At 40.1% G+C, this 25,468-nt stretch overlaps 2 long non-coding RNA genes across 3 annotated transcripts in view; both read left to right on the top strand.

The window, feature by feature from the left end:
• LOC126933481 (uncharacterized) overlaps positions 1 to 1,365 on the top strand; it is a 46,689-nt gene extending 45,324 nt beyond the window's left edge. Inside the window, exon 6 of one of the 2 annotated variants that reach the window (XR_007718630.1) lies at positions 1,269 to 1,365. This is a non-coding gene — a long non-coding RNA (uncharacterized LOC126933481). The remainder of the gene's footprint in view (positions 1 to 1,268) is intronic. The other variant, XR_007718631.1, reaches the window with a different exon arrangement.
• A 112-nt stretch (positions 1,366 to 1,477) lies between these two features.
• LOC126933483 (uncharacterized) overlaps positions 1,478 to 25,468 on the top strand; it is a 28,053-nt gene continuing 4,062 nt past the window's right edge. Inside the window, exons 1-3 of the long non-coding RNA XR_007718634.1 lie at positions 1,478 to 2,751; positions 13,698 to 13,819; positions 19,532 to 19,695. This is a non-coding gene — a long non-coding RNA (uncharacterized LOC126933483). The remainder of the gene's footprint in view (positions 2,752 to 13,697; positions 13,820 to 19,531; positions 19,696 to 25,468) is intronic.

Genomic DNA, 25,468 nt, shown 5'->3' on the forward strand with positions numbered 1-25,468 from the left:
GAGTAGCTGGGACTACAGGCGCTGCCACCTCGCCCGGCTATTTTTTGTATTTCTTAGTAGAGACGGGGTTTCACTGTGTTAGCCAGGATGGTCTCGATCTCCTGACCTCATGATCCGCCCATCTCGGCCTCCCAAAGTGCTGGGATTACAGGCTTGAGCCACCGCGCCCGGCCAACAGATATTTTTAAAAGAAGACAAACAAGTGGTCAACAAACACGAAAAAGTGTTCAACATCACTAATCATCAAAGAAATGCAAATTAAAGCCACAATGAGATACCATCTTACATCAGTCAGAATTGCTATTATTAAAATGTCAAAAAACAGCAGTCGTTGGTGAAGATGCAGAGAAAATGGAATGCTTATACACTGTTGGTGGAAATGTAAATTAGTATAATTTTTATGAAAAACCCTATGAAAATTTCTCAAAGAGCTGAAAAGAGAACTACCATTCTATTCAGCAATCCCACTACTAGGCATATACCCAGTGGGAAATAAGTCATTATATCAAAAAGATACCTCCACTCATATGTTTATCACAGCACTATTTGCAATAGTAAGATATGGAATTAACCTAAGTGTCCATCAATGGAGAATTAGATAAAGAAAATGTGTGTGTGTGTGTGTATTTCATTCATGTGTGTAGTGTTGCATATACACCATAATACTATATATAGTGTGTGTATATATATACACCACATATATATATATACTATAAAAGTATTATGGTATACTACACACACACACAAACACATACATACACATTACCTATATAAGTACTACCATATATATAGCATTTATGATATACTACATGTATGTATATACACAGTACATATATACTGTATTATACATATATAAATTACACATATACATTATACTATGTATGTATGTAGTATATACATATACTGTGTATATAGACTATATACATATATACATATACTGTGTATATACATATTATATATACATGTATGTAGTATATACATATACTGTGGATGTATAGTACATGTATATACATATACATATCTATACAGTATATCTACCTATACATACATATATATGAGGCCCATTGAGGAGTTAGTATATACAGTATATGTATATACTACATACATACTATATGTAGTATATATGTCTATATCATATATGTCAAGTATAGTATATATAGTGTATGCATGTACTATATAGATGTATATATGTTTATATACACATATATACATAGAATATATGGAATGCTACTCAGCCATTAAAAACAATGAAATCATGTATTTTGCAGCACCCTGGATGGATCTGGAGGCTATTATGCTAAGTGAAATAACTCAGAAAGTCAAACACTGCATATTCCCACTCATAAGTGGGAGCTGAACAACAGGTACACATGGACGTAGGGAGGGGGAGAGCAGACCTTGCTGACTACGAAAGGTGGGAGGGTGGGGAGGGGGTGAAGTTTGAAAAATTACCTAATGGGTACAATGTTTACTATTTGTGTAGTGGGTACACTAACAGCCCAGACCTCACCTCTACACAATATATACGTGTCACACATCTGCACTTGTACCATCTAAAACTATAAAAATAGCAATTATTAAAAGAAACTAAACTTAAGATTTTTTCCTTATAATCATAGGGTCAAAGATTGGTTCCAGCTGGAAAAAGTAATTACCTACAGTGACGTAAATAGTGAATGCCAGAGGGTAGAAGACAAAGCATTACCTTGGATGGGCCCTGAGGGTTCATTGACCTATAAAGGATAAGCACCGGGAGAGAGCTATGGAAAATAGTAGATTCTCAAAGTCAGCCCTTTCTAATTGATTTTCTCCTTTTCCTCTTTCCTTCCTCTCTTCTTTTCCTCCAGTCCTTTGTTCTTTCTTCCCCTTTTTCTTTCTATTCCAACAAGAAAAATTAGTTTAGGATTTATTATAGGCCAAGATTTACACTAGGTATTTACACTATATTAACTAGAATCCTTAGTCGAAAGGAGTTTATATATAACTGGGTAAACAAAGAATTAGACACCTTTAAGAGAGTGAGGAAAACACCGTGACAGAAATAACACGGTGCTACAGATGGAGGAGGAGCAGTGTTTAACCTTTATTCGAGAGCTTGGGAAGGTTTTTATGGAGAAGAGTTACTGATATTGAGGTCAATGAGTTCCAAAAGCAATATATGGCAACTGGGGGGTGGTAGATAAAGAAGCCCAGAGGAAACTGAGAAATCGGTTTCTTTTTCAAAGTTGTGAGTAGTTAAATAGGACCAGAGAGAACAGTGGTGAAAGACGCCCACAGAGGAGTTAGCAGATAACGGCGACAAATGGGTACGTGTGCAAACTGATGGCTCCATTGGCAAATTTGACTAACTGGAAACTGAAGTCCCTGGAATCCTCTTCTTTCTGTATTTCTGGGTTGTGCTTGTCCTTTTGGGCCACTAAGTTGTGCTAGGTTGGGAGATGGAAGTGAAGTATCTGCATCACACTCTGAAGGTCATCATTCGTGGCAGGCAGTGACAGACAATGAGACAGAAGGCTTTTCATTTTTCTTTTCTGCTCTGCGTGCCCTGTTCTTTTCGACTATTGACTCTGTAGCAATCCCGGCTGATCACCAGAAGCTTTGCCGTAAACCCAGAGGCAGGCGATAGTTGCTGACACCCAACAAATTCCCACAGACGACCATGTCTGACCCTTCAGGTTCTACTCCAGCATCTAGGCAGGTCCAGCTCTGAGCTTCCCCCAAGCTCCAACTCATTCACATTCTCCTGAGCTGGTGAGTGACTTGTTTTGTTTTTCACATTTTCCTTATTAGAACTTTACTTTTCAGTTTTTACCACAATTTTTATGATCTAATTTATTAATGCAGAATATTTTATAATTCTATTCTGCTTCCATTAATATAGTTGGTGATACTAAGAGTAGCTCTAGGGCAACATAACTTTAAGGATAAGAAAGTGAAATGAATTCTTTGGATACTCTGATGAGGTTAAAGGGCATCAGTGACCATGTTGCAGGGGCACAGGAGGCACTGAGGGCCCTTCCCAAGCAGTGACAAAGCTCTTGATTAAATTTTCACCTGTGAGCACCAGTCAACATGTGCCTTTGGAAACCAACTCCATCATAGTGAATTTCACCAAAAATAAGTAGAATGGAATTAATTGGCTGCTTGCAAACATCCTAGAGATCTTGGAGGAAAAAAAAAAAAACAGGTAAATTTGCATGGATTTAAAAATCTCAATTCTAGGCCCAAAATGTACCGGAAAGCTATGAGATTGCCCTAAAAGCAATCTGATCTCTAGCTACAGGACTGAGATTTCTATAAGCTGAACCTGAAGTCTAATCTAGTGGGTGGCCAGATTGCCATGAAAATTGGATCAGTACAGCTAAGGATGGGAGCAGGTGGGAAGGTCCCTATGAACTGAGGACCTCAAACATTCTGCTGAGCCTCTTCTGCCCACAGAAACAGCCTTTTCTCCTGTCTGAGGACATTAGCCAGCCCTTGCCTGAGAAAGCTGGAATAGCATTCTCTGAAGTAATCACCTAAGGAGAGTCTTAGGATCATTCTTTGGGCCTTCTCTCACCAAATCTCATTGCTTCTAGTCCAGAAATTTCCAGATTTCCTCAACTGATGGCTACCTTAGCATCTCTAATGTTCTGCAGTGCCCTGGGCCAAATGAAATACCCAATAATTCTGTTCATGAAGTTTACCCCTCAATATTTATTGATTTATTCATTTATTTCTTTTTATTTTGTTATTACTTGAAAGAATACTACACATAAACCAAAAGAAAAAATAATTGTATTTCATTCTTAAGCAACCACAAATATTTGCTAATGGCACGTGCACACCTAAAATCTCAATCTAGAAACACGGGACACCATGGGAGGCTGCAGCATGATCTCATGCTGAAACTGGACGTACACCAAGCGAGTCGTTCCCATGGAGTCTGACAAACATTGACTATCTCTGTATTTTCCTTAAAATATCCTGTAGAACCCTTGTAAAGCTATTGTGGTACCCTGGGGCAGGTTGATGCACAGGCTGGGAACTGTAGTTTTAAACCTATAACCAGATTCAAGTCCAGGCATTTCCCAGAGAAACAGGAAAAAAGTGTGACCCAGGAGAAAATGAAGTATATACAAAGGAGTTGCGAGACTTGGCCAATTTACATTGACAGAATTGGGAGCTACCCAGGGAAGGGAATCCTGAGTGTATTCGATTACGCCCTGCCCAAACTGCTCTTGGTGTAGACTACTCAGTTTAGGGTGTTTTGTTACATTTCCATCAATTACCAGAGACATTAGTAGAATCAGTAATGTTATTATAAGATTTGTTTTAGCAGGACCACATTGGCTTTAATCTGGAAGATGTATTGGAAGCAGAGGGCAAGATGGGGCACATGGGAATCAGTTAAGTCTCGAAGAAAAATGGTCAAGGGCATACTTAGGCAACAGTCAGCAAATATTCATCAGAGCAATTTGCCACCCATTGGAAATGTGGGATTGTCTTAGTCCTTTGAGACTACCATCACATAATACCTTTAGGTAACTTATAAACAATAGAAATTGGCTCGGCGTGGTGGCTCACATCTATAATCCCAGGACTTTGGGAGTCTGAGACAGGCAAATCGCTTGAATCCAGGAGTTCAAGACCAGCCTGGGCAATTGGTGAAACCCTATCTCTACAAAAAAATTAGCCCCTGTGGTGGTGTGTGCATGCAGTTTCAGCTTTTGGGAGGCTGATGTGGGAGAATCGCTTGAGCCCAGGCAGTGGAGGTTGCAGTGGGCCAAGATCGCTCCCCTGCATTGTAGCCCCAATGACGTAGCCAGACCCTGTCTCAATGGAATGAGGCAAGGGAAGGGGAGAGGAGGGGAGGGGAGGGGAGGGGAGGAAGGTATTGCTCACAGTTATTAAACCTGCAAGTCCAAGACAAGGCACGAGCAGAATCGGTGTCTTGAGATGGTCTGTTCCTCATGAGTGATGCCTGCTGTGTCCTCAGGCAGGGAAGGGATAAATAGGCTCCCCAAGTCTCTTGCAAAAAGACACTCATCCATTCCTGGGGACAGAGCCCTTATGACCTAATCACCTCGTAAAGGCTCCACTTGTTAAGACCATTACACTGGGGATAAGGTTCCAGCATTGGAATTTGGGAGGGATACCAACATTCAAATCATAGCAAGAGTAAATGAGTCTTAGACTCTGCTCTCCGGGTTTACACTTGGCCGGAAAAATCAAGTATTAGACCACTAGATAAGCAATTCAGTTGATACGGGGGACATTTTTAAATGGCGAATACATAGACAAAAGCAGTATAGATTTCAGTCTTAGTAATGTTTAATCTGAGGAATTGACATGTAATCTGGGATCTTAAGATCAGAGACTTGAGGAATTGGCCCAATAAAATATGCGGTGGAGTGCAGAGGAAGCGTGCTTGAGTCTTAGGAGAGCCTGGTGTCCCTGCAGCTGGGTGGGTGCGGAGCCACTTCTAAGAAAAGGGCATGCAGCAGTTTCTAAAAATCACTTCTGTGGAATTCTCATTTTCCCAAACATGCCAAATGACTGAAACTTATGACTATAGTAGTTTTTCTGTGACTTGAGATCTTACTTAATAGTATGCAGACTCAGAGTTTTTGAGTGGATTGTATATTGGCTTTATTTCCTATCTAAATGAGTACAGGAATATCCTCTGTGTCCTTACCCATATGCCTTCTTGTCATATTAAAAATACTGGCAGTCATTTGTATGTCTCATCAATCTCCCCCATTAATTCACTCAGAGCTAGTGCTAGACAGCAGATGGGCAAAAATGTGCTCCAACCAGTCAGCCCCTCCCTGAAGACGGGGGCCGTTAGCATCCCAAGCCCAGGATTGTTAATTACCCGGTAGGGCTAGTAGATTGCGGCCTGCTTGGAAGACGGGAGGTTTTGAATGTCTGTTCACAGGTTTATGAAGCAATGAGTGTCTTCTCTTGGACCCTGCTGGTTCATGGTGTCTTTGGGCTTCTATTTCTTTCTCTAATCAGTGTAAGTGTTGTTTTGTGTCTTACCTTCTGTAGTGAAAGGGCACTTCAACCAGTATTCAGGCATCCTCAGGTTGCATTCACACTCAACCTTCATATAAGATTGGAATGCATCGTCTTAGTACTTATGGAGCAGACTTTGGAACTAAATAAGGGAAGAGGGAATGGGGTCAGGCTCTCCTAGTCCTCTCCATTCGGGAACCCAAATAGAGGAGATAGAGCTGCAAAGTTCTCACAGGAGGTTGATTAGTATCACCTCAAAACTTATGGACTAAATTTCTGAAAAAAGAAAAAGTTCCATAATGGGGAGAGCTGATGGGAAGTGTCCTATGCGCAAGATGCTGCCTTCGTCCAAGATGATGACAGGCTGCTTGGAAGGACCTTTATCCGCTTCACTTAGGATACTCCTTGAGCTGAAAGGGGTTGAGTACTACAGTACTTTGTCACCTTTCCATCTCCCAACCCAGAAAAGCATCTCAATTATTTTTTCAGAGGTCAATCAAAATCAAGGGGAATGCTTGAATAAACCAGTTTACCTGAGAAGAATTACTAAGACTAGTTACTGTGGTGATAAATCTATCAGTTATTCAGTCAGGTTTTCTTGTTTGTTTGTTTTCCTCCTTCTAAAAGTATTTAAAGACACCTTGGTTGCCAGGCACTGACTCTGAATTAGTCACTGAGGGCCTGAGAGAATCCATTCATTGCTTCATTCAAAGCTCTGAGTGAATTAATAGGGGAGAGATTGATGAGACATACAAATGTGCCTTCATCCCTTCCGTGAGCAGCTTCCTATTATGACACACACACTTTTTATTTAATGAAAGAAAGAGCAGGCTGTACCTTGCTTGTATTCTGCAATGAACTGAGAATTATTCACAAGCCAAGGATTTGCTGTCTGAACTGCAGCAATCCGAGAGCACATACAGTAGAAACTTTTAGTTCTGCATCTGTGTGACTTTGATAAGCTCACAAAATATTCTCATCTTCTATGTCTTTAGCTGTATAATGAGGATAAAATAACACTTGTGTCATAGATTTGTGTTGTACAGTGAATGAGATGATGCAATTAAAGTGCTTAGCATGGTGGCCAGCACAGGCAGACTGCTTAGTGAACACTAGTGTTGCTCTGATACACACAGATGCAAAGCACATTAAAACAACATGGTTCTCACTTCACCTTTGGAATGCACCACATCTTTTGCATTGTTCCCTGATGGCTTTCATGAGCAGATGGTTCTAACCCTTAGATTCCAGAGACTGATACCGAATACTGAGTCTTACTGAATGAGAAAATAGTAAGAACTGGCGATATGGTTTGGCTCTGTGTCCCCACCCAAATCTCACCTTGAATTGTAATCCCCATGTGTGGAGGGAGACAGGTGATTCGATCATCTGGGCAGTTTTTCCCATACTTTTCTCATGATTAAGTGAGTGAGTTCTCACAATATCTGATGGTTTTATAAAGGATTCTTTTTTGTTTTGGATTGTAGAAATTTATTAAAATTAGAAGACATTGTTTAATTAATCTTCTTGTGCCATGAGACTCCATCAGGCTGTCTGCAAAGACTACTGGGAGGCTGAGGATCACTTGAACCCTAGAGTTTGAGGCTGTAGAGAGCCTCAAAGGATCACTGCACTCCAGCCGGGGTGACAGAGTGAAACCTTTTCAAGGGATAATTTAAAGGGGGATTCTTCCCCCTTTGCTCTCACTATCTCCTGCCACCATGTGAAGAGGATGCCTACTTTCCCTTCCGCCATGATTGTAAGTTTCCTGAGGTCTCCCCAGCCATGTAGAACTGTGAGTCAATTAAACATCTCTCTTTTATAAATTACCCAGTCTCGGGTATTTCTTTATATCACTGTGAAAAACTACTAACACAATTGGCAAACAAGCAAATGAATCCTAAATATATATAGCTTTTAAAAGAAGGCATTAAGAGAGCACATGATTGACTCATGCTTCTCGGGGCTTTCTTTTGGCCTCCAAGGTGAAGAAGGAAGAATTATTTGCTCTAAGCAATTGGGCATGCTTGTAGGACCAGACATAAAATTGGACCAGACATAAAATTGATCAAATGTCTGATTAGAAATTATTAGAGTAGAGGTTAAGTCAGTCTTAAGGCCAGCAGGGGCTAGGACATAGGTTAAAATCACACAGTATAGAGACTTCGAGTTTCGGGTCCTCTCTACTTCCCTTCTTCCCACTCTTCTCTCGTAATGCGTTGGATCACGTGTCACCTAGACCGCCTTCTGAAACTCAATACAACCTTCCTCCTATAGCATTTGACAGTGATTCTCTTTCCCTAGTTTAAAATTAAATTTCATCTGTTTTGCCTCAGGCTTCTCCAAATTTTTATTAGCGCTCTGCTTCTCAGCCCTGTGGGAAGCCATATTTGGAGTTCGGGTTGGATTTCTGTGGAGGAGATGGGATGAAGCAGGCAAGCCAGGAGGCTATCACAAGTGGCAAATCCTGGGACATGTGGAATAAAAGCAGATCACCAGAATACCTATGAATGTCAGAAGTTTGAACTAAAAGGGAGGTAGAAAACATTGCGTATTTTACTATTTGGCTTGGTCTGGTTGGCCAGCAGGAAAGGTAGCCTGTTAAATGTACAGCCATCTCCCGAGAAGGCATCTGGGGAAGACAGCCTGATCTTCTCGTGGCCCTAGCCGGCCGAAGAGGATCCTGGAAAGGCAATAAAATCATCATAGGCAATGGAGGGATGGGATCGATAAAGGAGTCTCCTATGTAACTGAATCATAAATTAATAATGGAAATAAAACACAGCATAATAAAAATGATCATTTCTTGCATACTTACTGTCAAGTAGTATACCAACAGCTTTGGAAAATATTACTTTTTTTTAACTTTTCCTCTATGAATTATTGTGTGGAGATTACTCATACTCTTGATGTTTGGTTCTTCTGTATTTCCTGCACGTGTGAACTGACCAACCAGCTTCTCTCAGAGTTTCTTTGTAGCCATTGGAATAGTTATAGCCAATTGAGGAGAGAAGCTGTGTGTCATTTCCAAGCACAGGCAATTAAGAACAAGTGCAAAATTCTCACATGATGTGCAGTGGTATCTTTTTTTTTTTTTTAGATGGAGTCTTGCTGTTGTTGCCCACACTGGAGTACAGTGGCGCGATCTCAGCTCACTGCAACCTCTGCCTCCCGAGTTCAAGCAATTCTCCTGCCTCAGCCTCCCAAGTAGCTGGGATTATAGGCGCCTGCCACCACGCCTGGCTAATTTTTTTGTATTTTTAATAGAGATGAGGTTTTACCATGTTGGCCAGGCTGGTCTCGAACTCCTGACCTCAGGTGATCCGCCCGCCTCAGCATCCCAGAGTTCTGGGATTACAGACATGAGCCACCGTGACCAGCCGTGCAGTGGCATCTTTTGATGGAGGCAGCCTGGATCTCAATGTTACCATGCAGAAGGCAGGTGCTCTTGGGGTATTCTGACCCACTTTGGAGGTTAGGAGAGTAAGAAATGAACATTTATTGTGTTAAGTCACCAGGATTATGAGGTTTGTTTATTACAGCAGCAGAGCCTTACAGTCTCGAGTAATGGAAAAAGAAGCAGGCATGGTGCAGGGAGGGTAAAGAATGAGCCTAGATCAGAGATTGGAAAATCGTAGGGCCAGGTTTTGAAATCAGGCTAGTATGACCCCCACATAGCCAAGTGCATAATTAATATATTCTCCTGGCTTCACTCAGATAGGGGACCTGCTCAGTCTCCAGGAGTCAAACCAGAGCAAAAGCTTCCCAGGGAGCAGGTCTGCAGACACAAACAGATGGCTGCCCATGCACATATGTACAAGGCCCATGGGAAGAAGCTGTTCCAGCAATTCCCCACCTCCTCTCCCACAGTTTGATGACTTCTCTCATTGGTTTAAGCTCTTCGTATTTTATGTTCGTCTTAGAAATAATTTATAAAATATGAGTTTACATCACTTGCTGAGCTAATAGATTATAATAAACAGGAGTAAATTCTTGCATGTTTATTGTAGCTTGGAAGCAGAAATAATAGTCAAAATATTGGAGTATCAGTGAAGTAGATATACAACCAATCAGAATAGACCATGGTTTGATATTTTAAGTACAGAATACCTTGTTTGATCCTGTAAGTACATACTGGTAGAGTGTCAGCACTCCTTAGAAAAATTTCAAAGTCATTACTCTGATGTTTATCCAAAAATAGCAGTGGTTATACTGAATATGTAGATCCAAACAGAAGGTTAATGACTCCAGGATAAACTTGACTTTTAAAAATTAGCTTGCTTTTTGTTAATTTTTAATATGAATATCTGATCATCTCTTGTTATTTTCTTTTTTATGTTAAAAGTCTATTGCAAGAAGAAAACATTTTGTATAATTGACAATGTTGGTTATTTGAATTCTTATTAATTACAATATTAGCAGCTTTGGATATATCTGGTAAATATTAAATTGTTATGCATGTTGTCTGCAAAAATTTTGAGGAATATCTTAACTTCTTGTGTTAAATACATGGACATGTGAAACTTCAACACTGTGTGTGTGTGTGTGTGTGAGTGTGTGTGTGTGTACACATACAAACAGTCTATTTTGGAAGTACTTATAATTTAATATTGTAATTATGTAACAGTTTATCTTTTGTCACTTCAGAATGATCTTTATGTGATCAAATAAAGAGTAACATTTCAACCTAGCAATTAAAAAATAGTTTGGCTCTTTCTAAATGGAGAACCTTGTTCTGTGAGGCTTAATATGAGAGCATTGCTGCTTCTCTCAAAGTCACCAGAAGTCCCTCTGGAATATGCTGGTGCCATCCATGCTGGTTGACCTTTACCATGTACTTTTTTAGACTGGCAATGAGACCAGGCCAGGCAGGTGGCAGAGATTGGGTGTCATTATCTCCATGAACTTGGTGCTCACTGGGGAGGGTGAAGGGAGCCCTTGCTTTAGCCTTGCCTGGATCACATTACATAAACAGAATTTGGCTACCTTCTTCCATAGGAGCATCTGCTGTACGAATGGTCCCTCGTGTGCCCATTTTGTTTTGTCCAAGACAGTGATCATGAGTAATGGATCGGGGTGAGCCTGCTAATGCATGATGTAATTGTCAGAGGGATTTAATTATCAGCACATTACATATGGGATTATTGTGCAGTGCCGTCTCCAGCTTACTCTCAGGCAATTTAGAATGAGCATGAACCACAGGAGGGGGAGTCCTCCAAAAAGTCACCAGTAATACATTTGCTCCTCTCTTACCTAAGAGCTTGGAATAACCATGACTTATTTTACTTGCTAATTTTAATAGAAAATCTATAATAGATTTCTGTTCCTTATGCATCATCCCATCTCTGCATAAAAGCCATTCATCTATCATGCAAGGCTTTTTGCAAAATACTGAGTGTTGAGGATATTCACTCACTGAGTGCTAGCCACTCAGGCACGGACTCTGTAAAAGCAATAATTATCAATAATTATCAGACATATTTTTATTCTTCTGGCAACATTCCGCCCTGTGAATAATGAAGTATGGCTCTCTGGTTTTAAGATGGGTTAAAGAAAGGCGTAGTGAAGCCGTCAAATTTTACCTTTACCTAACAAACTAAAATTATTATTGATATCAGTTATTGAGATCAATTAATTATCAAATTATTTGTAAAACACAGAAGGCAAAATGCTATACTTACTGTAATTGAAGAAAATTTATTTTAAATTGAATGTTATATACTAAACTAGCTATAGCATATAGTTGTATAGGTATTATACATATATTAAAATACTTGCATTCATAATCATGAAATCCATTATATGGATGAGGGAACAGATTCAGGGATGTTAGGTAACTTCTCAGGGACATGCAATAAGAATTTATATAAAAGAAGTGAAGACAAGGCCGGGTGTGATAGCTCACGCCTGTAGTCCCAGCACTTTGGGAGGCCGAGGTGGGTGGGTCCACTGAGGTCGGGAGTTCGAGACCAGCCTGGCCAACATGGTGAAATCCCATCTCTGCTAAAAATACAAAAGAAAAAAAAAACTTAGCCGGCCATGGTGGCCGGCACCTGTAATCCCAGCTACTCAGGAGCCTGAGGCAGGAGGATCGCTTGAATCTGGGAGGCAAAGGCTGCAGTGAGCTGAGATCACGCCACTGAACTCCAGCCTGGGTGACAGAGCAAGATTCCATGTCGAAAACACCACCACCACCACCACCACCACCACCACCACCACCAAAAAAAAAAAAACAACAAAAAGCCAAAGTGAAGATGAAAGTCAGAGATTTAGATTAAAGATTGTTAAAGATTAAGGAAGTTAAGGAAGTAGTTAAGGAAGTGAAATATATACGATGTATTTTTTTTTAACCTATGTGATTAACAATTAACCTGTCAGCTCTGGGATTCAGAGTTTCTGCTTCACAATCTACAGGGTTCCCAGCCACGTTCAGGGTCCAACAGCCTGCACAGTGGAACCACTTCATCCTCATCTGTCCTCCGCTTGATCTTTCCTGGGTGTCTACATTCTGCTCCCACACCGACAGCCCCGCACCCCACTTCTCACACAGGCTTCCTTCTATCCACGTTTGCCAAGACCCTTTCTCACACCACTCCATTAGTGTTCTCCTCTCTGTTCAGATTAGGAAACCATTGTTAGCAACACTATTGGGTATACACTTTCGCTTTATAAATTATTAAAATTATGTTCTCAAAAGAATTTCTAATTCATGATAATATAAAAATATTAACCTGAATTCCAAAAAGCTTTATGAGTCCAGTTTTCATTTTTAAATGGCTATAAATATGCAGAAAAATAAGTTTATTTTTAAATTATTCTAGATTATAGCATTTATATTTCTACAATAAACATGAACTATTTTATAAATAATTTTTAAAAACCTTCTTGCCTCCAATATTTAATAAAATTGGAAAGCAATTTACTTGATGTGAAACCTGATAATTTTCTTATATCTTTCTGATAGATATAACTATGTATCAGTGTATGTATATATGCATGTGTGTGCTTACGTGCATTAGCTGTAGTTGTCTGATAGCTGTATGAGGAAAATCTGATATTACATAAACTAAGGATTTTTTTTCTTAAATCAGAAGCTACTTGACCTGACCCGTAATTGTAAATTTTCTGTATAATTTACAAGCCCAACATTCAAATGATTATTTAATTTACATTTACATAAAATTAACTCTTTGAGAATAACTTCCTTGTTTTCTTTAAAAATCAGATTTGAAAGATAATTATAATTTTTTTGGCATACAAATATTTTTACATTGTTCTTTTAATATTTAATATTGACCTCATATTCCTTTTTAACTAAAGGTGTATTGTATTTAAATTGTTTCTTATTAGAACTCATATTCCAAGTTTCTGTTTTGTTTTTGGTTTTTTTTTGGCTATAATTCAGTTTCTCATTTGTGAGCACCAGAAAAGTAAAGTCTGTTTTTTAATCATTTTTAGTTTTTCAACATCAAATGGACTTCCTGATATGTAGTCAGCATAGGTTGATTTTGGATTTTGTTTTCCCTTTATCAAGTCAAAAGTTTGTGAACAAAATAAGACCAGTTCCATGTCACTAATTATTACATGTCATTAATCTTCAGCTTTCAAAATCATGCATTCCTTTTTTTTTCAACATTTTTATGTGTCATCATTTCTGCAACGTAAGTCTTCCTCATTGGTACTTCCTTATCCTCCAGGAACCACTCCGATCTGGGGTAAGAATGCTGGATGAAATTCTAGATGATCTGAAGCCTCACCACTGACTTGCTATATGATTTGGGCCAAGCCAATCTCACTGAGCTGCCAATCATCTGGAAAGGTAATATTAACATATTTGTACCTAACCCCCAAATTCTTAAAGGTATACAATAAGTTAATGTTTATGAAAGAAGTGTTATAATCCCAAATATGTTATATAAATGCAAATTTTAGTATCTTATTTTATGCCAATATGTAATTTAATTGTTGTTCTTTCTGAGTGTTTGAAATTATCAAATGTATTATATTGCACTGTTTTATCCTATCTGTACAATAATCAGATTAATGTGATAATGTAAAATTTAAATCTTTTTTATTATGTATCTTTTCTATTATATGATTATAACATAACTTTTATTCTCACAAATTCAATACTTTCAGCCAAATCTTTAGGCACATTCTAGTTTCTTAGGATATGTGTGTGTGTATATGTGTGTCTGTGTTGTGCATGTGTGCATGAGTGTTCTTCATCCTCTTTCAAACTTAGAGTGATTTTTTATGAAAACTATAATTAAGGGGCTTCAACAATTTTTAAAAATCATTTTCCAACTTCAGGAAATATTTTCTGTTGAGAGAGAGAGATTGAGGATATCATTCTGTTCTATTTTTATAAATCACTAGTTACAGAAAATTGTTTCCAACTTTAGATAGTCCCTCAATAATAGGGTGAAGTTAAGGGAGAAAAGCTAGAAAATCAACAGAAGGACGTATTTGGTATTACCAAATGGCTTGCTTTTTGTAAAGGCATCCCCAAAGTCACGGGGAGGTCACCTGTAACACTAGGGTGTATTTTTCTGAAGACGTTGTGCTGTATTAAAGATGGCTCAGCCAGAAGCTTGGTATCTCCTTCCCGTTCTTTCACTAAGTAGCTGTGAGATCTCTGGTAATATAATTAGTCTTCCTGGGTTTTGACTGATTTATCCAAAAAATGAGAAGACTGGACTACACAATTCTAAAAGTCCTTTCAATTCCAGCAATCTAATAATAATTCTATGACTACTTTAGGGCAAAAAGGTTTTTTTGTTACAATAATCCATTAAGACCCCAAATGACTCTCTGATGCAAGCCTCCTGGTAACCATTGTCTTTGAATATTTCTATAGATAGGGGCTCACAAGGTGACTTCCTACCATCTAAGAGTCAGTCAAGGAGAGATACAGGTTTGGAATCAGTTGGTAATTCCATTTCATGGGCTAAATTTATCTGTTCTTTTAAGAATTTTTTCTTTTATAGTATGAGAATGTCACATCTGAGCAAAAAAAAAAAAAAAAATGGGCTTGAAATGCTATTCACTTTGATATTAAAAATCAAGATTTTTAAAAAAATCCCACAGAGTGAAAAGTAGAGCCCTGGTAAAAATGTCCACATTTGACCTTGGAAAATTGGTCTGTGTCCTCAATGGCCTATTTTTTGTCTATTAAACAGGGAGTAAAGTCTTCCTTCCTCATAATTTTTTTCCAGAAGCAACCGTCTAAATAACAAATCGACTTACTATAATACAGTAAACATCAACAAGCACAGTGAGGATGATGGAGATGGATCATCTCTCTTAGGTCTCCATGCTCATTCTCAGTTCTTTTTTGCCATGTGCAAATCAAAACAGCCATCTGATGATTACCTTGTCAGTTCAACAAACATTTATTTGAGTATTTGCTATGTACCAGGTACTGTGTTGGTGATGGAATTAGGAGTTCTCTCCTCTAGAAGGTCATGAATATATAACCCTCATTTTCATATCAAAGTTCATAGTCTCATCCAAGCTCTTAAAGCCCACACATACTATTTCATGAAACATTAATTTGGTGGTAGGCATCTCTGAAAAATCACAAAGTATTGAGACAGAAATATCCAGAAAGAAAGAATAAAGAGAATATAAGTTTCTAATATGCATTCAAAGTCAAATTCAAGAAAAGAATTAAAAATATAATCCACAGAGCCATAAAAAGGAATGAAATCATGTTCTTTGCAGCAAGATGGATGGAGCTGGAAGAATTAAGCTAACCAAATTAATGCAGGAACAGAAAACCAAATATCACATACTCTCACCAATAATCGGGGGCTAAACTTTGGGTACTCGTGGACATAAAGGTGGACCCAGTAGACATAGGACACATAAAGGTGGACAAAGGGCTCAGGGACAACCCTGAGCAAGGGTTGAAAACTATTGCTCAGTATCTGGGTGATGAGATCAGTCACACCCCAAACTTCATTTTCATGCAATATAACCAGGTAACAAACCTGCACATGGACCCCCTGAATCTGAAATAAGAGTTGAAATTACTACAAAAATAAATAATAAAATAAAATATGTATAAGAAATTAGAAAAGGGGAAATACATTCTTTCCAAATTTATCTTAAATAGCATCCTGCCTAATCATGGAATGCAAGAAAGGATGTTGGCTATTACAGCTATTCAGTGTTTTCCAGATGTTCTGGCCAGTGCAGTAATATGTAAAACAAATAGGCCAGGCTCAGTGGCTCATGCCTGTAATCCCAGCACTTTGAAAGGCCAAGGCAGGTGGATCACGAGGTCAAGAGATCAAGACTATCCTGGCCAACATGGTGAAACCTCGTCTGTACTAAAAACACAAAAATTAGTTAGGCGTGGTGGCACATGCCTGTAATCCCAGCTACTCAGGAGACTGAGGCAGGAGAATCGCTTGAACCTGGGAGGTGGTGGCTGCAGTGCACCGAGGTTGTACCACTGCACTCCAGCCTGACGACAGAGTGAAACTCCGTCAAAAAAAAAAAAAACCACAAAAAACCCCCAAAAAACCCAAATAATAATAATAAACAAATAAAAAGTATCACAAGGAATGAAAAGAAAAAAAGAAATAAGATCTAAACAGAAAACAATGAGGCCTCCTGCAGATGGTGCTGAGCTGACTTGCGCATGGTCAACATTGTCTTCCTCTGGATTCAGCACTTCCTTGCCTTCTTGTGCTTTGAAAGATGAGTTCAAGAAATGTCAGTGAGGACAACAGGACTGACCATGTTCACAGTATCTGTTGAGCCTGGTCAATATTTGGAAACAAAATCCCTACTGGGCATCGGGGAAGGAAAGGGAAGCTATTACTGTTGTTGTTATACCTGCTTGTAAAAGCTTAATTATTATTAGATCAGGATGTTATTATTTACTAAAAATTAATGTAACATGCAAAAACATTTATTACAATGCATACTGGTTTACTTAGTCAAAGACGATAACAAACCTTCCTTCAGTACTAAGGAACCATCTATGGATTGTCTCATTTAATGCTGACACAATTCTATGATAGAAGATCTGTATCACCATTATTATCACCATTTCATCAATTACAAAAAAAAAATGACATGACACTGAGGGAAGATAAATAACTTGCATCATGTCTAACTAGTAGTTAGTGACAAAATAGTGATTCAAATTAAGAACTGCCTCTAGTCCCCATCACTAATCATTATCCTAGGCTGCCCTGTCTCACCAGACTTGAAGTTTCGCTTGCCTGATCTAGTATTACTGTGGTTTCTGCCATCTTCCTTATCCTGCAAGACACTGCAAAGTTCAGATTATTTAGCCACAATGGTGTCTTCTTCCCTTGCGCTGGAGAAGAAGCACCAGGCGGCTGAATCTGCTCTGTCCTCAACAAGAATACAGCCGACGTGTGAGTCAAACCCTGAGAGAACATTAGGAGCACACTAAATGATTGATGAGGCTGGAGCTTGGTCCTAGAAAAAACATGAAATCTTGACTTTCTGGGTCCAGGTCAACAGGAGTTAATGAGAAGACAAAGCATGGAACTCGGGTAAGGAAGTGACCTTGTGAATTCTCCTACTGCTAACCTACTTGTGCACTTTCATAAAGCAAGTGCTTCTGTTGCTCTTCAAGTTAATTTCCAAGTTGGTACCATGCCTAGTTATGTATTCCAATGTTTAGCCTGAGGAAGCATTTGCAAACTTGCATCTTATACATGGTCCAGGGCAAGGGTTTTAGAATCACAGAGCTCAAGTCTTAAGCTCCAGCTTGGTTTCTTACTGAAAAGGTGACTTTGGTGACGCAACTTTCCCTGATAATTAACCTCAGCCTCAGAATACTCATAGTATTGAGCTTGATTTCTTACTGAAAAGGTGACTTTGGTGATGTAACCCTCCCTGATCATTAACCTCAGCCTCAGGATGCTCATAGTATTGGGGGTAATAAATGAGAAGATGCAGTTTGACTTTTGTGTCTATGACATCTCAATTTATTTCCATTTTCCCCTTCCTTGTGATCTCAGTACCTACGATCCTAAGCATGTGATCTTTTGAGATAAGAGTTTCTGAAAACAGACAAGGAAAAATATTCCTTGACTCAATATTTAAGTATTAAGAGACTACTCTCTATCACAAGCTGGGCTAGATGAGTGTAAGTCAGTGACGATTAGTCAGGTGAGGTCCCTAATCTTGTTGTCCTCATGGAATAAAGTGAAGATGACCAAGTTCCTTCCTCTGGGAAGAGTTTATTTTAATGGAATAAAGTGGAAATCACCAATTTATCCTTTGAGTATTCTAGTGGATAATGTGTCCTCAGTTTGGCAATTCTTAACCCTGTGTCATATCTCAGCTCATTCCTGCCTTCCAGAAGTCTTCCCTAAACCTGCCATGAACATAGGAATCTACTATAGTAATTAATTTAGCTTCATTGCCTTGTGTTTGCTCACCTACCTGAATGCATGATTTTTGAACTCAGATCTGCCTGTCCAAACTCATTGTTTACTACTTCCCTTCATACAGTTTATTCTCCAGATAAGCTGACAAGATCTGAAAAAACTGTACACATTGAAGAATGAATGAGTTAATTTATGAATGAGGGAAGTAATAGAGGAAAGAGGGAGAGAGGAAGGGAAGAGAGACGGAAGGCTGGGTCTTGGCCAATGTTCTTTCCACCTCTTTAAAATATGTGCTCTGTATGCAAAAGTCCAGGAGAGAACATTACATGTTCATTGCACTTCGTAGGTGGTTTTGTTTGTTTGGTTCATATGTTGTCTAAAAAATTAGGACTTAGATAATATTTTTTAAAAATACATTCCCTTGTGGAAGATAATTCTCTTCAATTTTCTTTCTTCAAATGTCCTCTTCTTTAGTTCCCTTTTCATACACTCCCATATTTTCTATTACATGATCATTTATTAAACAGTAGAGACGTGAAAAGAGTGTGGGGTTTGGAAACAGATGAGAAAAGTATTTAAAATATAAATCTATCCCGTTTTAGTTATATGACTGAGGGGTAGTTATTTACCTTTCTAAGCTACGTTTTATAAATTATATAACTGACAAACATTTTAACTCTAGAAAAAACATAAAATCTTGACTTTCTGGGTCCAGGTCAACAGGAGTTAATGAGAAGACAAAGCATGGAACTCGGGTAAGGAAGTGACCTGGTGAATTCTCCTACTGTTAACCTGCTTGTGCACTTTCATAAAGCACAAGTAAAGGTTCAGTGATATAATTCATGAGGAGTTTCTCAGATTTTGAATGTGCAGTAGATAGTAGATTACTGTTCAGAGAAATTTGATGTGTTGTCAATTTTGTCACTATTAATATCAAGAAGATAGTGACCGTGTCCTCCAGCAATGCACAGGGGCAGGTATAGAAAAATAAACCATCCATCGCTATATTCACACTATGTCCCAGGGGCTAGTGGCTGCCCTGGTTTCTGCAATATGTGATTTTTAATGTGGTACCACAGACTCAGACTGGTTTATAAGAAGACAGCCGTACCCTAAGTGATGATGTACCTCTATGTCCTGATTTACAGATGCGAGCACAGAGAGGCAAGATTGCACAGTGGCCTCATGCCGGACACCAGGCCCTGGACTCCAGATTTTCCAGGAGCCTAGGGTGCTTTTCATCTTCTCTCATCCCTCACAGCATCTTCTCTTACGGTGATGAACTCAAGTTCACAGACTTCATCTTTTGCAGGTGCGCAAAATGTCCTTCTCTCATTACTGCAGCAGCCTTCTCAGTGGCCTCGGTCCTGTGCCTGGCAGCCTAATTGATGCTAACTGATGCAATACGGCTGCAGTTGCTAGAAGCTTAATTTGTCCTCTAAGCACTTTCCCTGCGCTCCTTCCTGCTGCTGCTTTAGCACCAAAATGGATGGATTCAGCACACTTCATTCCCCACACCCGATTGTGCTGTCATCCTACGTGGGTTCTATGATTCTTTCAAGCCCTCTGACTGTAATTGCATTTCTAATTTTATATCTAAGTATCACTATTTTAATGCTACAACTTAGGATTCATTTCACGTGAGAGATTAGCAGACTGCTTTGTAAACCAGACAACGTCGAAGTCTGTAGAATCCTTTTTCGATTGATTAGAACATTTCATTCTCTATTTCTTCCTGAATTCTAAATTTTTCTTCTCCCAAACAACCAGCAATTATACTGAATATTTGTGTTAGAAAATCAAGAATTTCTTAGCATTTGAAACTCGGCGGTTAACCAGTAAGAAAGAGCTCTGGATGCACTAAACTTATCAAGGTAGCTAAAAACATGGATCGTTGTACGTTATCTCACTTCGGAAACTTTGAGAGGGACTTTTTAAATCAAAATATTACACTACATGTAGCATCTACTTGTCAAGACACTGTTATTAGAATGACCGCCTTCTCATGATTATGCTCATGACTTAATCTTATTTCTATTTTACTAGATTTATTTGAGGATGAAAGAGCACTCAAATTTCTTTTCTTTTCTTTTTTTTCTTTCTTTTTTTTTTTTTTTTTTTTTTTGAGACAGAGTCTCACTTTGTCACCCAGGACCCAGGCTTGAGTGCAATGGCGTGATCTCGACTCACTGCAACCTCTGCTTCCCAAGTTCAAGCGATTATCCTGCCTCAGCCTCCCGAGTAGCTGAGATTACAGGCACCTGCCACTGCGCCTGGCTAATTTTTGTATTTTTAATAGACACGGGGTTTAACCATATTGGTCCGGCTGGTCTTGAAATCCTGACCTCATGATCCACCCGCCTTGGCCTCCCAAAGTGCTGGCATTACAGATGTGAGTCACCACGCCTGGCCTTTTTTTTTTTTTCTTCTTTTTTTGAGACAGAGTCTTGCTCAGTCGCCCAGGCTGAGTACAGTGGTGCGATCTCGGCTCACTGCAAGCTCCACCTCCCGTGTTCACGCCATTCTCCTGCCTCAGCCTCCCGAGTAGCTGGGACTACGGATGCCCACCACCACACCTGGCTAATTTTTTGAAGTTTTAGCAGAGATGGGGTTTCATCGTGTTAGCCATGATGGTCTCAATCTCTTGACCTCGTGATCCGCCGGCCTCAGCATCCCAAAGTGCTAGGATTACAGGCGTGAGCCACCATGCCCAGCTCCAAATTTCATTCTTTCAACATGAACACTTACTGAATTTCTACTGTTTAGCAGGAAATTAGCTATGGCATTGAATATGCAGACGCAAAAATGGACAATTCATAGACTTCACATAAATTGAATTTCGTAAGTTTCCAGTGAAATTCCCTAGTTAGGATTTCTTAAATCATTTCCACCCAGCCATCCACTCCTTCATTCAATTCGTGTTTGTTGGCAGCCTGGTGTACATGGGACTCTGTGTTGAGAGCCTTTTCTTTCTGGGAAACAAAGAACAGGCCCTAACGTGAGGCAAGTCCCGAAGTTCGTGTTCTCAACCAAGGAACGAGAAAGAGATGGGCAGGGCCCTGAAAGGGACGCACAGTGGTTTGGAGGCCTAACTTAGGTAGTTGGCTTTCTTTCTAACTCTCACAAATTTAGATTTCACAAATTAGGAAAGTGACATCTCAAAATAAATAAATAGGAGAAGTTATTTTGTCTTCTCTATAAAATTATCTTGAAAGATTTAAAAAGTATATATACATGAAATAACATGAGTGTTTATTTTGCTGGGCTAATTACAGTGCTCTCACCTCATCAAAGTCAGCAAAAGCAGTACAAAATCAGCTTCTTTAACAACCTTTGAAAGAAAGTGCCTATTCGTCTAAAAATTCCGTATTTTTGACTTTTCACTAATTTCACCTGGTATCACCCAAATGGTCACAATAAGCCAGTGCTTAGACCAGGCTGTGTATAAAGTGACATGCGTAAAAGTCTGGAGCCCAGATTTACACTGAGAATATTATTTATCAGCTGGGTTCTAAAAGGAGTCTCAATGAACCTCATCCTCGCACATTTCCCCCAAATGTCTCCATTGGCCTTAAACCCAGGTAACTGTCAAGAGAAACCAACTCAAGAATCCAATTCATCCCATGCATTTGTGGAGTGTTGACCACACCTTACAATCCTTTAGGGTCAGTAATGAGAGTGAAATCAGTTCCCACATACAACACTTTCTAGAGCTGGACCCAGCATGTAGTGAGCGTTAGCTCTTGTTGCTAATATCCTCATCTATAAAGGGGAAGGACATCCTCCTCCTGCATTTCCTCTGAGGGCGAGATCTCCTTTGAAGCTCAGGAGAGAGGTTTCTAGAGGCTGACGGGTGATGCCACCCTCCCCTGAAACTCCTCAGCATGCTCCCCTGCTCCCCGGGACTGTTCACCATAGCAATGGGTCCTACCCTGGGAGGTGTCTCAAGGGAGGCACATCTGATGCCCCATGATGACACATTCGGGATTTATTTATTGTTACTCATTTATTTTATTTCATTTTTCCTTCGAGGCAGCCCTCAGCACCCTGTGAGGAGTGAGGGGCGAGGGTAGGGCCTGGGTGCTCCGCTCCTAGCCCCCGTGTGACCAAATCGCAGGATTTCCCAGACAGCTGACATGCAGGCAGCCATGTGCCCCAGCTGGCTCCAGGGACTTGGGCCCAGCAGGCTCCTGGCGCCAACGTGGCCAGCTCCCGGGGCCCAGCTGGTCTCCGGAGGAGGAAAACAGAGACAAGGTAAGAAGTCCCAGGTGGCAAGAGCCTGTCCATGAAAGCAGCCTGATGGCATCAAATTGATTTTCATTGCCTTGTTTCCTGAAAGTGAGCTCAAGGCAGGAGGCAGAGTTGTGCTCCAGGTGTGAGATGGTTGTGACAGGCCAATGTTAGCAGACGAGGGCAGAGCTGCCCGTCGCTCCCCAGCAATGGACCACGCATTGGCCTACTTCCATGATTCTCAGCCTCAACACCAGGGACATTCGGAGTTGCATAATTCTCTGTTGGGGGCTATCCTGTGTGGTGTTGGGTGCCAGTCAGCACCTCTGGCCTCTACCCAATAGGTGCCAGTAGCAACCACCATTGTTGGTAATCAAAAAGAAAACCAAAAATCTCCAGACATTACTACATTTTCCTAAGGAGACAGGCAAAATCACACCCCGTTTTAGAACTATTGCATTAGAAATCAGATTTCATGATCCAGCAATCCCACTACTGGGGATATATATCCAAAGGCAATCAGTATGTCAAAGAGAGACCTGCACTCCCATGTTCAATGCAGCACTAGTCACAATATCAAGATATGGAATCAACCCAAGTGTCTATCAACAAATGAATGGATTTATCAATAAATATGGCATATGTCACAATGAAACACTACTCAGCCTTCAGAAGATGGGAAAAACTGCCATTTGCAGCAACACGGATGAACCTGGAAGACATTATGGAGGTGTAATAAGCCTAGTACAGATGGACAAATACTGCGTGATCTCACTTGTATGTGGAATATATTTAAAAGTGGGACTTATAGTAGAAAGTAGAAAGGTGGTTACCAAGGACAGGGGTGGAGAATGGTTGGGAAAATATTGGGAAAAAATAAAGAAAAAAATGAGATTTCCTTTTTGGCATAAACCAATGAGTTAGACATCCTTTTCCCCATTATATGAATTATGATTAAATAGTAATAGTAGTAGTAGGAAACGGGGGAGGCAGTAGTAGTAATAGTAGTAGTAGTGGTAGCAATAGTAGTAGTAGGAGTGGTAGTCATAGCAGTAATGGTAGCAGTGGCAGTAGTAGTAATAGTAGTAGTGGTAGTAGTAACATTAGTAATAATGGCAGCAGTAATAGTAATAGTAGCGGTGATGGTAGTATTAATAGTGGTAGTAGTGGTGATATTAGTGTCAGTAGTAATAGTAGTAGTGGTGATAGTAGCGATAGTAGTAGTAATAGTAGTAGTAGTGGTGGTAGTGGTAGTAATAATAGTGGTAGTAGTGGCAGTAGTAGTGATACTGATGGTGGCAGTAGCAGTACTACTAATAGTAGTAGCGGTGGTGGTGGTAGTAATAGTAGTAGTAATGTGGTAGTAATGGTGGTAGTCGTGGTGGTGTTAGTAATAGTGCTGATAGTAGTAATGAGAGTAGTAGTGGTTGTAGTAGTAGTAATAGTGGTAGTAGTGGTGGTATTAGTAATAGTAGTAGTAGTGGTGGTTGTAGTAGTAGTAATAGTAGTAGTGGTGTTGGTAGTAGTAATAGTAGGAATAGTAGTGGTTGTAGGTGTAGTAGTGGTGGTAGTAGTAGCGGCAGTAGCAGTAGTGGTGGTAGCAGTGATAGTAGTAATAGTGATAATAGTGATAGTAGTGGTAGTAGTAGTCATAATAACAGTAGCAGCAGTAGTAGTAACAGTAGCTAACGCTAATTAAGAGCAGCAGGCTTTCTGAAAAGGTGGCCACATGAACTCATGAGGGCCTCACAGTGGCCTTGTGGCACAGGCGCTGAGATGGAGGGTGATTCCAGTGTTTTGCCTCCAAGGTGTGATTCCCGCTTTTACAGAGGCCTTCAAGGTGCAACACAAAACAAACTATTTTACATATCGTGGAAGAGCCAGCGAGGGAGGGCTCAGGACAGAGAGTGTCTGCTGGCTGACTTCATTTCATTCCTTGGGCATCTAAGCCTAAGGGTTTGTGCTAGGTTATTGGGAGGTACAGAGACGGCATAGTGCTGCTCCTGTCCTCTAGGAATTGACTAGAGTTCAGTAAATGGAAATGTAGACAAGTAACCACATGTATTGTTGAGGGCAATGTCCTTTCTCATAAGAAGTCACCTGGAGACAGATACGGATATGAATGTAGTCCTTGGTCAGAGTTCCCTAATCTGGGCACTGTGGGCATCTGGGGATGAATGACCATTTGTTTTAGGGTTTGCCCTGTGTATTGTTGGATACTTCTCAATATCTCTAACTTTTACTACTGGATGCCAGTACCACCTTCTCACCAACCCCCTCCCCCAAGTATGGCAACCCAAAATGTCTCAGATGTTGCCAAATGTCCCCTGGGGTGCAAGGTTGCCACTGGTGGATGGCCCAGATCTGGTAGACTTGCAGAAAGGTCTCTATAACTGATACAAACCACACTGCTCGTCTCCAGCTGGCCTTCCTCCATCACACCCCAGTGGAGGAGGTTGTGGGGAGAGACACAGAAGTTCCCTTCCCTCCCCGGGTCTCGGGACATGCAGGCTTCCCAGCGCAGAGGAGAGCAGGTGATTGTTCACTTTAAAGTCATCAAAGCAGAACCAATGGCAGTAAGCAAGAAGCCCTTTTCTCTCATTGAATTCTATTTTAATTGTCATTGAGAAAATCAAGAGAACAAACTAGGAAAAGGTAAGACACATGGGAGAAGCGTACAGAGGGAACACAGGCATGGATTCCTTCATCATTAGTCATGAGTGCGAAGACTGAGATACACATTATTTACCAAGTAGACCACAGGTGCGGGGAGCACACACGAATATTTGCTGTGCTCATTCTCCAAACAAGCTGTGGACTGAGAATGAAATACATGCTTTTGGAATAAATTAATG

Source organism: Macaca thibetana, chromosome 13 (genome assembly GCF_024542745.1).
Source record: "Macaca thibetana thibetana isolate TM-01 chromosome 13, ASM2454274v1, whole genome shotgun sequence".
In the NCBI taxonomy this organism is placed as follows: domain Eukaryota; kingdom Metazoa; phylum Chordata; class Mammalia; order Primates; family Cercopithecidae; genus Macaca; species Macaca thibetana.